This window comes from Microtus ochrogaster, linkage group LG3 (assembly GCF_000317375.1).
Source record: "Microtus ochrogaster isolate Prairie Vole_2 linkage group LG3, MicOch1.0, whole genome shotgun sequence".
NCBI lineage: Eukaryota > Metazoa > Chordata > Mammalia > Rodentia > Cricetidae > Microtus > Microtus ochrogaster.
In genome coordinates this window covers 16,935,708-16,950,946 of record NC_022029.1, presented here as the reverse complement: position 1 = coordinate 16,950,946, position 15,239 = coordinate 16,935,708, and the positions used below count along the sequence as shown (strand labels likewise).

Below are 15,239 nucleotides of genomic sequence, written 5' to 3'. Positions count from 1 at the left end.
TCTGAGCCATCTCTCTAGTTCTCTCTCCAAGGGTTTTATCATGAAGGGGTGTTGAATTTTGTCAAAGGCTTTTTTAGAGTCTAATGAGATGATCATGTGGTTTTTCTTTCAGTTTGTTTAAATGGTGGATTACATTGACAAATTTTCATATGTTGAACCATCCCTGCATCTCTGGGATGAAGCTTATTTGGTCATGGTGAGTCATTTTTCTGATGTTCTTGGATTTGGTTTGCCAGTATTTTATTGAGCATTTTTGCATCAATTTTCACAAGTGAGATTGGTTTGTTTCAAATAACTTTAAATCTTTGAAGAAAGAAATTGAAGAAGACACAAGAAAATGGAAAGATCTCCCATGTTCTTGGGTAGGTAGAATTAACATAATAAAAATAGCAATCTTACTAAAAGCAATCTACAGATTCAATGCAATCCTCATCAAAATCCCAGCAAAATTCTGCACAGACCTCAAAAGAACAATACTCAACTTCATATGAAAAAACAAAATAAAACAAAACAGGATAGCCAAAACTATCCTGTACTATAAAGGAACTTCTTCAGGCATCACCATTCCTGACTTCAAACTACTACAGTGCTACAATAATGAAAACAGCTTGGTATTGGCATAAAAACAGATAGGAGGACCAATGGACCCAGACATCAATCCACATACCTACAAACACCTGATTTTTGACAAAAAGCTAAAGTATACAATGGAAAAAAGTAAGGATATTCAACAAAAGGTGCTAGCATGACTGCATATCAACATGTAGAAGAATGCAAATAGATCCATATCTATCACTATGCATAAAACTCAAGTCCAAGTGGATCAAAAATCTCAATATAAAGCCAACCACCCGAAACCTTATAGAAGAGAAAGTGGGAAATACACTTGAACGCATTGGCATAGGAGACCACTTCCTAAAGATAAGTCCAGTAGCACAGACACTGAGAGAAACAAGTAAGAAATGGGACTTCCTAAAACTGAGAAGCTTCTGTAAAGCAAAGGACATGGTCAACAAGACAAAACAGCAGCTTACAGAATGGGAAAAGATCTTAACTATCCCCGCACTGGACAGAGGGCTGATCTCCAAAATATACAAGGAACTCAAGAAACTAGACATCAAAAGAACAATAATGCAATAAAAAATGGGGCACACACATAAACAGAACTCTCAACAGAGGAATCTCAAATGGCCGAAAGATTGTTAAGGAAATGTTCAACATCCTTAGCTATCAGAGAAATGCAAATCAAAACAACTCTGAGATACCATCTAACACCTGACAGAATGGCCAAGATCAAAAACACTGATGACAGCTTATGCTGGAGAGGATTCAGGATAAGGGGAACACTCCTCCATTGCTGGTGGGAGTGAAAACTTGTACAGCTGCTTTGGAGATCAGTGTGTTGATTTCAGAAAATTAGGAAACAAAACAATCTACTTCAAGACCCAGCAATACCACTTTTGGGTACATACCCAAATGATGCTCAACCATACCACAAGGATATGTACTTAACTATGTTCATAGCAGCATTATTCACAATAGCCAGAATCTGGAAACAATTTAGATGCCCCTCAATTGAAGAATGAATAAGGAAAATGTGGTAAATTCATACAATGGGGTATTACTCAGCGGTTAAAAAACAATGACATCTTGAAATTTGCCGGCAAATGGATGGATTTAGTAAAACTATATTGAGTGAGGTAAACCAGCCCAAAAAGAGAAATATAATATGTACTCATTCACAAGTGGCTTTTAGACATAAAGCAAAGAAAAACCAGACTACAGTCTACAACCCCAGAGAACCTAGACAACAATGAGGACCCTAAGAGAGACATACATGTAGATACATAGGAAGGAGAAAAAGACAAGACCTCCTGAGTAAATTGGGAGCATGTCCATCATGGAAGTGTGTAGAAGGGGAAAGGGGAGTTAGGGAGCAGAGTGGAGGAAAATATATAGTGCAATAAAAACAATAAAAAAAACACAGGATGTAACAGAAAAAAGAGGAAGGACTGGCTTCTTCCCACAGTTTCAGAGGCCTATGATCTGTGCAGCCTGTTGCATTGCATGTGGTAGGAGGCAGCACACCAGGGTGGAAGCATGTGGCAGATGATATGATAGCGTACATAAGCGACCCCAAAAACTCTACCAAAGAACTCCTACAGCTGATAAACACCTTTAGTAATGTGGCAGGATACAAGAGCAACTCCAAAAAATCAGTTGCCCTCCTATACACGAAAGATAAAGAAGCAGAGAGGGAAATCAGAGAAACATCACCTTTCACGATAGCCACAAATAGCAAAAAATATCTTGGAAGTAAAAGATCTATTTGACAAGAACTTTAAATCTTTGAAGAAAGAAATAGAAGAGGATACCAGTAAATGGAAGGACCTCCCTTGCTCTTGGATTGGGAGAATCAACATAGTAAAAATGGCAATTTTACCAAAAGCAATAAGACAGCATAAGGAGATCAAGAAGACTTGAATTGGAAAGGAAGAAGCTAAACTTTCATTATTTGCAGATGATATGAACGTCTCCTTCTTAAGAGCACACTGTTCAACCTGTCCATGAGGTCGCTGGCTGTATCAGTATAACTTTATACCAGATAATTTAATCTCTTTTAATGGAAGAAAGTTTCCCACAGCAGGCCTACCACAGGGCTTAGAATGCAATGGAACATTCTCCAAACACAGAATTTCAGATGTGGGCTGCCAAAAAGTTAACACATCTTTCAATATACTTTGAGACTGATATCTCAGTTTCAACATCTACAAAGAAAAATTAAAAAGAAAAAGGAGGAAAGAGAAAAGGAAAGAAAAGAAAGGAAGAGAAAGAGAGAATGGAGGGGAGGGGTGAGGAGGGGGAGGCTAGGGAAGGGAAGACATAGCAAATGCTTCCCTAAATTTCCTGAAATATTAAAAATAAATGGCTTTTGAAGAAGTTGGAAGACTATAAAGATCAGAATTCATCACTTCTTTCCAAACTTGGTTTCACTTTTTAAATTTCAGTTAAGAATTCCACAGATAAAGGGGAATTAGATGAGATCTCCCATAATCTGGGGGCTAGAGAGGCGGTAGAGGGAAGGGGTCAGGGAATGGTTGATGTTAGGTTAAAAGCATCACCTCAGCTCCCTGGCATCCCTTTATCCAAAGAGTCTGGAATATTTGGTTGGGGGCTTCACCCCAACTCCTGGCATCCATTTTGGAATGTTGGGTGGAAAGTTCCATTTCAAGCCTCCCCTTCCCTGGGAGTTGTCACAGTTTAGACTCTGCCTCCAAGAAAGCCCACCAAACAACGACTCCTCCCCAGAGGGGGTCAAGACCAGTCTCACAGGCTATTTAAATTGTCCCTCAGAGAACAAACACATGGTCTCCCCAGTTCTCTGTCCCTCTCTCTGTGTTTTCCTGGAAGGCCACCCAGGAGCGCTGACATCCATTAAACCTGGGCTTCTTCTAATTTGGTTTTATTTGGTCTGATTTGGATTATTGCATTGGTGGAGAGGTTTGTAGGACTGGAAAAACTTACAGTTGAGATGGGGGAGGGATGGTGTGGGAGAGCAATGAAAGCAATATCTTGATAAAGGGAGCCATTATGGAGTTAGGGAGAAACCAGGAGCTAGTGAATTTCCCAGGAATCCATAAAGGATGACCCCAGCTCTAAGACTCTTAGCAATAGTGAAGAGGGTGCCTGAACTTCCTCTGTAATCATATTGGTGGTTACCCCAACTGTCATCATAGAGCCTTCATCCAGTAACTGATGGGACCAGGTGCAGAGATCCACAACCAAACAAAAAATAAACAAAAAAGTATCCCATACATAACCATACATAAAATGGGGGTACTGACAACATGACTCCAGTTCTTTGACCGGGATCTGCTCTGAGAAAAGGTAGCCAGCATGAGACTTTTGAAGGTTTCCAAAGCTAAGAAGGCAAAGGTGTAGAAAGTGTAAGCGTGCAAGGACAGTAACAGGCTCTTCCATCTTCTATCTACAAGGCAGCAATGCAGAGTCTCCCACCATCTCATTGTTTCTACCATCACATCCCTGTCCCCCGCTCCCCAATTGCTTTCAATGCCACAGTGTCTTCTGTGACTCTGGCCCTCCTTCTCCCTCTTCAGTCTTTGTGATTTCTTTGGTCCCCTCTGAAGAACCCAAGATAATTTCTCCACATCACAGTCTTCAGCACATTGGCAATGTCTCTTTAACCATGAAATGTAGCACAGAGCAATTCCCAAGGCCAGGACATTAGCATCTCCAAAGAGCCATCATTGTGTTTCCCACATTTGGGTAAGATGAATTGCATGGAAAGGTATTTGGATCTAGGAAAACCCTGTTCTTTATTTTATTGGAGAATATGAAGTCTCCATTAAAAAATTAAAAGGAATGATTTGTAAAAGTCCGGAAGTGCTGTTACTAACCCACGGAAATCTCATTGAATGGTGCAATGAGCTTCTGAGGACATCAATAAAATGGAACACTCTGAACTGTAAAGTGGTGTCCATTTGTAGCTAACGCTGACCTGTTTGTTTTGACTTTATGCAGATATCTGAACTACAATGTCCATATTTTTCTTATTCTCCTCTAGCATCCCAGCCCCTTACAGCTTTTTAGGGTGTGGGCTCACTGAAAAGCACGAGGGGACACAACATGGATTAAGACAAAACGTTTGGAGTCACAGTGAGATTATATGTGGTGGATTACGTGGAAAGTATTTAAAAACTATTTTATTTCTGTTAAGATTACAGCGTGAGAGGGCCCCGCAGGTCCCATGGTGGGTGAGGACTGTGGGCTGGAGACAAATAGGCTATGCAGATAGGGCTGGAGTGCAGAGTTTGCAGAGATCAAGGAAATGGGGGAAGGGAAGAGAGAATGGGAGAGAGAAACAAAGAGATATGGAGAGATGCAGATAGAGAGAGGGAAAGAGAAAGAAGAAGAGAAAAAACTGCCTCCTCAGAGAAACGGCAGAAAGGAAGAAAGCAGGCAGGGCTTATCTCCTGATAGTGCCACTCCCTGAGTCTATGGGAGCCATTTTCTTTCAAATCACCACAATCTCCAATGATACGACAGTAGCACTATTATCTTGGGAATAATTGTTAAAGATTAAACGGGCATATGTGTATTTTCCTCTCTTGGCAGCATGTACATCACCTTCCACTATGGATAATAATTGAGAATAATGCTTTCAGACCAGCTCCAGTCTTAGACACCAGCCTCTTTGACCAATAACTTCAAAGGATGTTATCCAGGCCTAGCACTCAGATTTTTTTTCAAAAAGATGGTCTATTGCACTGGAGTTATTCCATGAAGTGTAACTCTACTTCCTCTCTCTGTCTCTCTCTCTGTCTCTCTCTCTGTCTCTCTCTCTCTGTCTCTCTCTCTCTCTCTCTGTCTCTCTGTCTCTCTCTCTCTGTATATATAAAATGCATATATATTTTTAGGTAAATTTACAAGCATGTTTCTCAATGTTTTTTTTGTTTTTTTTTAATTTTATTTTTTTTAAAGAAAACAAATTATTTTATTTCATTTTACATACCAATCCCAGTTTCCACTCCCTCCCCTCCTCCCATTCCCTCCACCTCCCCTCCCACCCCACCCCTATCCACTCTTCAGAGTGGGTAAGGCACATTGCTTTGGGGAAGATCCAAAGAGAATAGGTTACAAAAATGTCAGTACAAGCAGTAGAGATGAATCCTGGTGCCACTGCCAGTGGCCTCGCAGTCTGCCCCAGCTATACAACTGTTACTCACATTCAGAGGGATTAGTTTGGACCTATGCTGGTTCCTTCCCTGTCTGACTGGAGTTGGTGAGCTCCCATTAGCTCAGGTAAACTGTTTCAGTGGGTGAACCCATCATGGTCTTAATCTCTTTATTCTCATTCCTCCCACTCTTCAACTGGACTTTGGGAGCTCAGTCTAGTGCTCTGATGCAGGGCTAGCAAGAAACCTGGCACCAGAGAAATTCCCAGAAATTCGCAAGGATGACCCCAGCTAAGAACCTAAGTAATCGAGGAGAGGGTGCGCGAACGACCTTGCCTTGTAGTCAGACTGATGAATAATTTAAATATCATCATAGAACCTTCATCCAGCAACCCACACCTCGCTTTAAACTGTGGTTGAGTAGATATAATCCTGAGTATCTATAAGGTCAGAAAAGATTGCTGTCTCTTTAAAGTTTGAACCTTCAGTTATTTCAGTGAAATCAGAAACATTAATCACCTGAGATAATGCATTACAAGGCATGTATAAGACATGTTACGTTAATGTGTTAATGTGTTCTGCCTGTGGAAGAGAGATGAATGCAATAGATACCCAGAGAAATTTGGAACCAGGAGATGGAGAAAGATGTACACCTCAACGTCCATCTGTTTTTAAGATTCCACTTCCATTTTGTATTGACATCTAGATGCATCTTGCTGTTGGAGAGGTAAGTCAATAGACCTGAATGGCATCATATAAATACAGTTTTACAGTATTACTAGTGGGACATTTACACACATAAAACTGTGTTCATGAGGGATACCACCTTGTACTTGTCACATACTGGCACTGTAACATAATCATTTATTCTATGTGTTTATGTCTCCAGACTCTAATGATCGCTTTTAATACTGGCTTCACTGAATAGCTGTGGGCATTTAAAAATTGGTTCATGAGAAACTCTTGGCACAGTGAATGGCTTTTTCTATATTCATTGAATGTTACCTAGTGGATATGGGAAACAGAACTGACAAAGAAGGGTAATGAAGTTTAGCGGTTTTCATTCCACAGCTGGCTGGATGGTGGCACCATCACTGAGGTACTGAATACAAGAACAAGGCTTTTTTCCCATGAGGGTGTGATAATTGCTGTGATTTTTCAAAGTTCCATGCTGCTTCGTCTGGATATAAGAATGCCATATCGGCTACAGGATTTTCAAGACTATAAATACACTGAACATGTATCATGTACCAAATACTGAGGATATGATCTTGGGGTTTGTGCTTAGTTGAAAGTACCTCTGAACAGTCTCATTGTCCTAAAGTGCAGAATATATGAAGAGGAATACTAACGCTAAGGTTAACTGAGAGCCAGCTTTCCTGTGTTCACGAAGAAGGGACTGGAGATGCAAGGCAGGAAAGGGGGCAGGTGTGGAGAACAGAAAAAGGACTCCGGAGGAGGGGAAAAAACTACTAAATAACCACAAAGAACAGAAAGCGGTTAAAATTTAGAAGAAATAAAGGAAACTCTCTAAGTGCTCCCAGCTATGGCGCTGGCTAGGGACCACATCCCTACGAAGCTGTCATCAAAACTCGGGATCCCCGCTCAGAAAGCGTTCTAAGGGCGCCAACTTCCGGGAATGGCTCGGCGCCGTGTTGTGACTTCACGATTGACCGGGACTTCCGGTTCTGGTGACGCTTTCCTAGATCTGTGGACAACTTGATACACCTTGCAGGAGGATCAGAGAGGTGGGTGGTTTTCCCTGAGGAAGGACGGGCGTGCTGCGCTCAGGGTGGTGCCAGGATAATGAAGTGGCCATCACCCCGGGTGGGCTGAACTTGGCGGTGGGGAACGAGATGGTACTGCACGCACCCCACTGGTGGCAAGGTCGCCAGCGGCTGCCTGGGAAGGGATGAGCCTGTGCGTTGTTAGGCAGTCCGCTAGAAATGAATCAGAGTCCCTCTGGGGCTGCCCTTGCATCTCTTCCTGCCTTACTTGCATACTCTCACCTTTGGCGGTTTCCCCCACTCCTCTCACTGCTCAGAATACAGGTTGAGACAATTCTTTCATGACTCACTAATTCATCTCTTCTCTCCCAAGTTATTACTGATCATCTGCTTTCTGTCCTGAATGCTAAACAGTGGGAGAACGGACAGTCTGCCATTTGAACCCTCCCATGTTTCCTTGTCCTTTTAGTTTTAAAAGCACGTCCTTATTGCTGGGGTGGGTGTTGCAACCAAACAGACCTGGGAAAGTAAAAAAAAAAAAAAAAAAAAAAAAAAAAAAAAAAATCTCTCATCTTCTCTGGTGGTGGCGGCGCATACACCTTTAACCCCAGCACAGGCAGGAGGGTTTGAGGTCAGCCTGGTCTACAGAGCGAGTTCTAGGGCCTGCTCCAAGGTTACAGAGAAACCCTGTCTCAAAAGACAAAAACAAAACAAACAAAAATAACAACTACAAAAAAAAATCTCTAGGCTTAAGTCACAAAGGTTTGTTAAAACAAACTTGGAACCGTAAGCGGTAGTTGTTTGGTGTCTGTTGAATACTTCCTTGTTTTCCATATGAAGTTGAAAGATGTTTCTGTCCCTGGTGGTTTCTCCTGAGAAATCCACACGAGAATTACCTTCACCATTGCAGATAATGTGTTGTTGCTCTCTGACCAATTTAAATTTTTTTCTTTGCTTTTGGTTTTTCAAAATGCACCTTTGGTATGCCTTGTATTTCTGTAGATTTCGCCAACTTGAAGTTTGCTCAGCTTCTTGAATCAATCTGTAGATTCATGTCCTTCTCAAATTTGGGAAGTTTCCAGTACTGTTTTCTCTCAGTGTCTCTTTTAGCCCCACATTGTCTCCTCTGGAATTCTGCTTGTATGAATTTTAGGTGTCACTGTAGTACGAGCCCCTGGGCTACTGCTACATTTTTAGATTATTTCCCACTAATTCAGGTTCATTAGTTCTGTGAATCTATCCAAGTTCTCTGATCTCGTTTTCTGTTGGTTCCACTCTGCGGTTGATCCCATTTGTAAGTTAATTGTTATTTTTAAATTCCTTGCTCTTGTTTCTTATAGCATTATTTTGTTAGCTTCCAAACTTTAGTGTGTTCTTATGTTTTTTTCTGATTCTCCCCCTCCCCCAGTCTTTCTTATAAGAACACTTTAGTCCTTTCTTACTTCTGGAAACTATTACCTTCCTAAGCTGTTAACATTTTCCCGAACCACTTTGAGTAAGAGGTTGAGATGTTGGTAGATCGGAGAGACTGGTAAGACTTGGCAAAATGGCAGCTCACTTTCTGAGATGGTCTGTTTGTCTCTTAAAGGTTCCCAATGCTTATCAGTGTGTTGGGAACTCATGCTCCAATACTAGTGAGGTGAGGTCCTGAGAGGTGAGATAAGGCTAATCCTCAGGAGCCACTAGTATTTGGAAATCAGCCTGTCTGCACTGCAGAAATCTCTTAAAATATGTCACCTGGAAAGCTCAGATAGGGATGATGTGTTCTGGTTTCCTAAGCCAACAACCTATTGTTGTCTTGGAGGACCCATTGTAGGGTTATCAATAAGGTTACTTCCTGATGACCCTGTCCCAGTGAACACGTTAAAGCCAGTGTTGAGTTTTCTTAGCTAACTTACTTGAGATTTGACCAAGACTGACTATTCTCTAGCCTTTGAAAATTTCTAATCCACATAATCTGTGAGGATATAACATGTTGTTTAAAGGTTTAAGTGTTAGGATGGTGTGCCATGTTGAACGAACAAGTGTGAGATACTGTAATTCTTGGGAACTTTTTAATTTTTAAATTGTAGCAACTATCAGTTCAGGTCCCTGATATAGATCAGATATAGTCTGGAATTACTGGTTCCCCTAACTCATTAAGCTGGTATTCAAGACCTTCATAGCCTGGAGTTGGAGAATTCCAGGCCTGATTTCAATGTGTGTGTGTGTGTGTTTCTGTAAATCTTTCCCCTGTGATTAGCATTATACTTTATAGGGTTTTTTTATTTTGTATTTTTTTTTGAGATGGTGTCTTCTCTAATCTAGGCCGACCTTGAACCTGATCTTACCTCTACCTTTCAGTGCTGGAAAATAGGTATTAGCCTTAACACCTGGGTTTTTTTTTAAAAAAATATTTATTTATTTATTATGTATACAGTATACAATATCCTGTCTGTGTGCGTCTGCAAACCAGAAGAGGGCAAGCAGACCTCATTACAGATGGTTGTGAGCCACCATGCGGTTGCCGGGAATTGAACTCAGGACCTTTGGAAGAGCAGGCAATGCTCTTAACCACGGAGTCATTTTTGTTTTTTAGGGTTTGTTTGTTTGTTTTTTTTAGACAACTTTATATCATGTGGCCCTGACTAGTCTCAAACTCACAACATTTTTATCTCAGCCTCCTACATTCTTGGATTTTGGACCTGCACCAACATACCCAGATGATGTTTTCCATATTGGTATTCTTTGACTCTTCTAGAAAGCCCTTATGGTTATTAGCTATCTGTTTGGGGCCATTCGCTTTTGAAATGTGCCCTTCTGACATTTTACCTGTATTTTAAATGGGTTGTCTCTTTCTTTCTGATTTGTAGACGTTCTTTGCATAGTCTAGAGATGTGCATGTTGTAGTCTGTTTTGTATGTATAGATACTATACACACATAGTACAAAAAGTATGGACTGAAGATGTAGCTCAGTGATAGAGCAATTACCTAACATATGCAAGGTCCTAGGTTTACCCCCTAGCCCCACAAAAAGGTAGTCATATCTTTAGATAAATTGTATACAGAGAAATTAAGAGAATGGGAGGAAAATTACAGAGTGGGAGAAGACTGTAAATCTGTACACATACAAGCACACAAACAAATGCGTAATGACACATGAGTAGCATTCAAGATTCACACCTGTTGCTGGAGGACATCCTAACAACGGTCTTATAACCAGAAGACTGTACATACGTGTGTGTGTCCTCTCCTACTCTGTTTTCTGCCTGTACTTTCACTACCAGTGTCTAGTGATGAATGCATGTTCTTAATCTAAAGGATGCATTTTAAAACCCTTTCCTTTATGGCTAAGGTATGCTGTGACTGGTTTAAGTAACCTTTGACTGTACAAAGGTCAGCAGATAAGTTGTAGTGGAAACATGAGTCTCCTGGAAGTTTTATTGCTCTCTCTGTTTTATGTTATATGTGGCTTACTCTGTGTTATGGTCGATTCATTTTCTATGTTCATCTCTAGTTGGCCCATGTTGTTTCTTTGAAAGACCATCTTTTCCTTATTTCTATTCCCATAGACTTTCTCCACTTCTCTGTTTCCAGAGACCCAATTAGTCTTCTCCCTAAATGAGGACTCCCTTCCTGCTGCAGCTGCCCATGTCTCCTGCGGATCCCAGGGACATCCCCCCCAACCCCCTTCCCTCAACTCCTTGCTTCATCCCAGCCTGCAAAACCAGGAGGCATTCCCCCATGACTATACCAGCCAAGCAGGCCAGGAAAACGTGCAGCACACAGCCATCACAGTCTGTGGGCAGCCCACCTGGTTTTCTGAAACGTGTGGCCTGCAGTTGGGCAGGAATCATCTGCTTGAGCTGGGGGATGGGATATAGCAATAAGTCAGGGAAAGGAAGCCAGGAGAGATTGGTCTGCGGGATCCATAGGAGATGTGGGCAGGGGGAAGGGAGGCAGCAGCTGGTGTCTGCTGCAGCGCTGGAGATGAGCCTATGGGGTTGGGTCTGGGGACAGAGAGAGCAGAGTGCTGCCGAAAGGCTCTGTATTCTGTATTTTTGATGTTATATTTTTAAAATTCTCTGCCTTTTTCTCACTCATATATCTCATTTTGTTTTCCCTGTTAAGCAAATTTGTTACACATTCTTGGACCATTATTTTAGTGGTTACTGGTATTTTTTTTTAACAGTCAGAAAAAGCTTTCCCCCTAGCTTCTCTAGTTGTCATCAGTGGAAGATTTTTTGGAAGCAAGCTGATCTGCTATTGCAAAATTAGATTCACTACATCTTAAACTTAAAAACAAACCTCGAATGACTGGGAATATTAAGTAGTAGAACACTTGTCTAGCATGTGCAAGGCCTTGGGTTCAATCCCCAGCACCACTCAAAAAAACAAACCTCTAAGCAAAACCAACTGCCAGTCTCACCTCTGTGGTTTAACACATTCAGATAACCAGCATGTCGGTATTTGAACTAGAGCTTCTGCTATTTTCCATATTTCCTTCTCACATCGTCATTCCATATGAATTACAAACTTGGTGTGTCTGCCACGAACCTTTCAAGAGCCAATCTGTGCATTCCAGTCACCAAATATTTCACAAATAGCTTAGATGCTGGTACCCAGGAACCACACGAATTAATTTCCATTCAAGAATCAGACATGCGTGAGTGTGTGTTCTGCTGTGTCTCATGGTGAGACGGTAAGTGGTGCGTGCGTTTGATGATCACGGGAAGACCGGCTTCTGAGGAAGCTTTAGGAGATTCTTAGACTCCGATGTGTGTGGTAAATGACACAGGTTCTTAGTAGACAGAGTAATGGAACTCTTGCAGACTGGGCGGCTGCTCCCTGGGTAACGTGTGCGCTGTGCAAGCTGAATGACCTGATTTTGGACCCCGAGTGCTTACTTAAGAGCTCTATTGTGACCCCGGCATGGGGAGAGTGGGAGGGGACATATGGGCCCTGAAAGCTTGCTGGCCAGCCAGTCAGCGCAGAGAGACCCTGAGAGCATAGACAAAGATACCCTGAGTTGACCTCTGTCCTCCATACATATGCAAACAGGTGAGGACACACAAATACTGGAAGAAAAGGGGGAAATCTGAAAAACTCCCCTGCTATGTCTTTTTGATTCATAATGTGACTGATAACTCTTGGGTCATTCTAGCTCAAGCTTTTTAAAAGTTATCATCGCCAGTTTGTACAGGACAGTAGGAATTCTGGTAGATAAAATAAACACAGACATTTAGATGCTTCAGCCTAATAAGATACACATACAACTCTATTTTGAATATTTTTGTTCATAATTTTAGTTTTATTGTTCCCATTGGTTTCATACAATATAGTTTTATAGTTGCATTCTAAGTATTACAATAAATTTATGAAAATATTGTAAGTTTGAACTTCTAAGATTTATACTGGTCAAATGATGATTCTGTTTCACATATTTCCTAGGTTTGTATAAGATTAAATTGGAAAAATACGTTGCAACGTAAAATTCAAAAATTATTAATACAGGTAAGCACCTGTATTTAGAAAAACAGGTTGTCATAAATTGCACAAGTCATAGTCACACTTGGATGCCGTCCATCTTGATGCTTGGTGCTTATCAAATTGATTTAATCCAGGCCTGCTCATAGGCTGAAGCTGAGGCCAAGGGTGGAACTGTCGCCCTTCTGCAACCTATAATTGTCATAACATAGTGTTTTGCTAATCTGTCCTTGCAGAACTGAATTACTTCAGGCTCTTAGGTAAGATTTTTTTTTCCTTCCTTCTCCATTGCTTGGTGAGACTCAGATGTACGAGGGAAGGGAAGGCTGCCCCGGGAACACCAGTGTCAACTCCACACTTCTCAGTTCATTTATTGTGATTGAAGTCTTTTAGAATCGTAGTTGTGGATTTTGTTTCCCAGTTTTCGTAGACAATGTTTGAGTTTCACGTCTGTTTGAATTCTCAGAAATCTTGACGTTAATCAAACTCAGAGTATCATTACTTGGAATTAATTAGTCAAGAGTCAGGTGTGTTTAATGGCTGGATTTCCCTCTGGTTAAAGTGTTAAGTGTGGCCAGTGGCTTTGCAGTCTGTGCCCTAATTTAACATTTTGTATTAGCCTCCATCGATTTTGTTTCTGATGCATTGTAAATGTCAGAAAACCTTCACAAGTACACCCACTGTGTTATGATATTTCTGGAGAGGAGGCTGTAATGAATTAATTAAAAATGCTGCAGAGATCCTCACGGGACTGCAGTGGCAGAAATGCTGCAGATCCCTGAGTGGGAGCAGGCAGGGAGCAGCGTGTCCTGAGAGCAGCCAGTTTCACACAGGGACGGCTCACGAGACTATGCAGCAGGTCTCCAAAGGTGGCTGGTCCCTGTGTGGTGCTGGCAGACAAGAGACAGATGGATACGCAAGCCGTGCAGAGTGAGGTTGGATATTTATTTAGTGGGTTATTGAAGGGAAGAGGAGAAGAGGGAAGAACAGAGAGGGGGGGAGAGAGAGAGAGAGAGAGAGAGAGAGAGAGAGAGAGAGAGAGAGAACAGTGGGCAGAGACAGAAGGGAGAGACCGGAGAGGCAGAAGTTGCCTCTTCGAGAGGGAGAAGGAAAAAGAAGAGACTCAGGCTGCAAGCAGGAAGGAAGATCTGCCTGCCTCAGCAGACAGGGGAGGGAGTAGGCATGGCTTGACTCTTAAAGAGACAGGACAGATTCTTACAGAGGCTACAGTGACATTTACTAGTGATTAAAATAGTCCTGAATATAAAGGTGAGTGAAACTTATTTAGTCAACATACTTTGTATCAGGAGTGGTTCACACATCTAAAGTTTTTAATTTTTTCTAATCATTCTTGCTTAAGAAAAGTCAGTTAAGGCCAGGTGGTGGCGGCGCATGTCTTTAATCCCAGCACTCGGGAGGCAGAGGCAGACGGATCTCTGTGAGTTCGAGGTCTACAGAGCTAGTTCCAGGACAGGCTCCAAAGCTACAGAGAAGCCCTGTCTCAAAAAACCAAAAAAAAACCCTGTGTTTGTTCCTTCTTCCCACCTAAATTCATAAAAATGACAGTCAAAGGAATGTGGACATAGACAAGGGGGATGAGGGGATACCAGATCCTAAGACTGGAGAAATGAAATCATAGAAATTTTAGGGGGAAAAGGAAAGTTAAAGGAAATTAGCAGAGCTGTCTCAATGGGGCACATATGCTCAGAACTGTAGTTTATCCCTCCCGAATGCTGAGTCATTAAGTAGTTAACTCTCATACACTGCTTTGTCATACTGTGCCTAACCCCATTAGTGGCCACTTAGCTACTTCAGCCCTTGGACTATTATTAAGCAGCACTCTTTGCTTGCATTTCTTACGGAAATATTTTTGTGATTTTATTTTTTGTATGGAATTAATTCCTCAAAATGAGGCAAAGTGGTCCCTTTTGTAGGTGTTGACCCATGTTGTCAGATAGTTTTCCAGATGTGTGGAATTTCTAGTTACACTGCATCCTAACCATCATTGTCTTTGCCTTAATTATGATGACCTGTCTGGGGAAAGGCATTGAGTACTTGTGTTGGGTCCTTTCATTCACACAAAGATGGGGTACAGACCACCAAAGTCTATTAAAGCAATAGGAATCTTTATTTATAAAAAAGAAAAAAAATTCTCCCTAGGGCACAAAAAACTTATCAGCTCTCTATGACTGTGACCACAGTAAGAGATGGCCTTCTATAGCTGTGGCCATGGCTCTTTCCAAACTCCCTTTTTTTATAGCAAGAAGCGAGCGAGAATTTTTACAATCTTGAGATAAAACTCAGATACAAATTGCCTTTTTTCCCTTCTCATTAGCAGTGTTTTTCAGT

The 15,239-nt window shown here is 41.5% G+C and overlaps 1 protein-coding gene across 1 annotated transcript in view; it reads left to right on the top strand.

Annotated features, from left to right (window-relative positions):
• The first annotated feature begins 7,365 nt into the window (after positions 1-7,365).
• Ldah (lipid droplet associated hydrolase) overlaps positions 7,366-15,239 on the top strand; it is a 65,893-nt gene continuing 58,019 nt past the window's right edge. The window contains exon 1 of the mRNA XM_005360578.2: positions 7,366-7,444. The gene's annotated coding sequence lies outside the window, so the exon portion shown is untranslated. The remainder of the gene's footprint in view (positions 7,445-15,239) is intronic.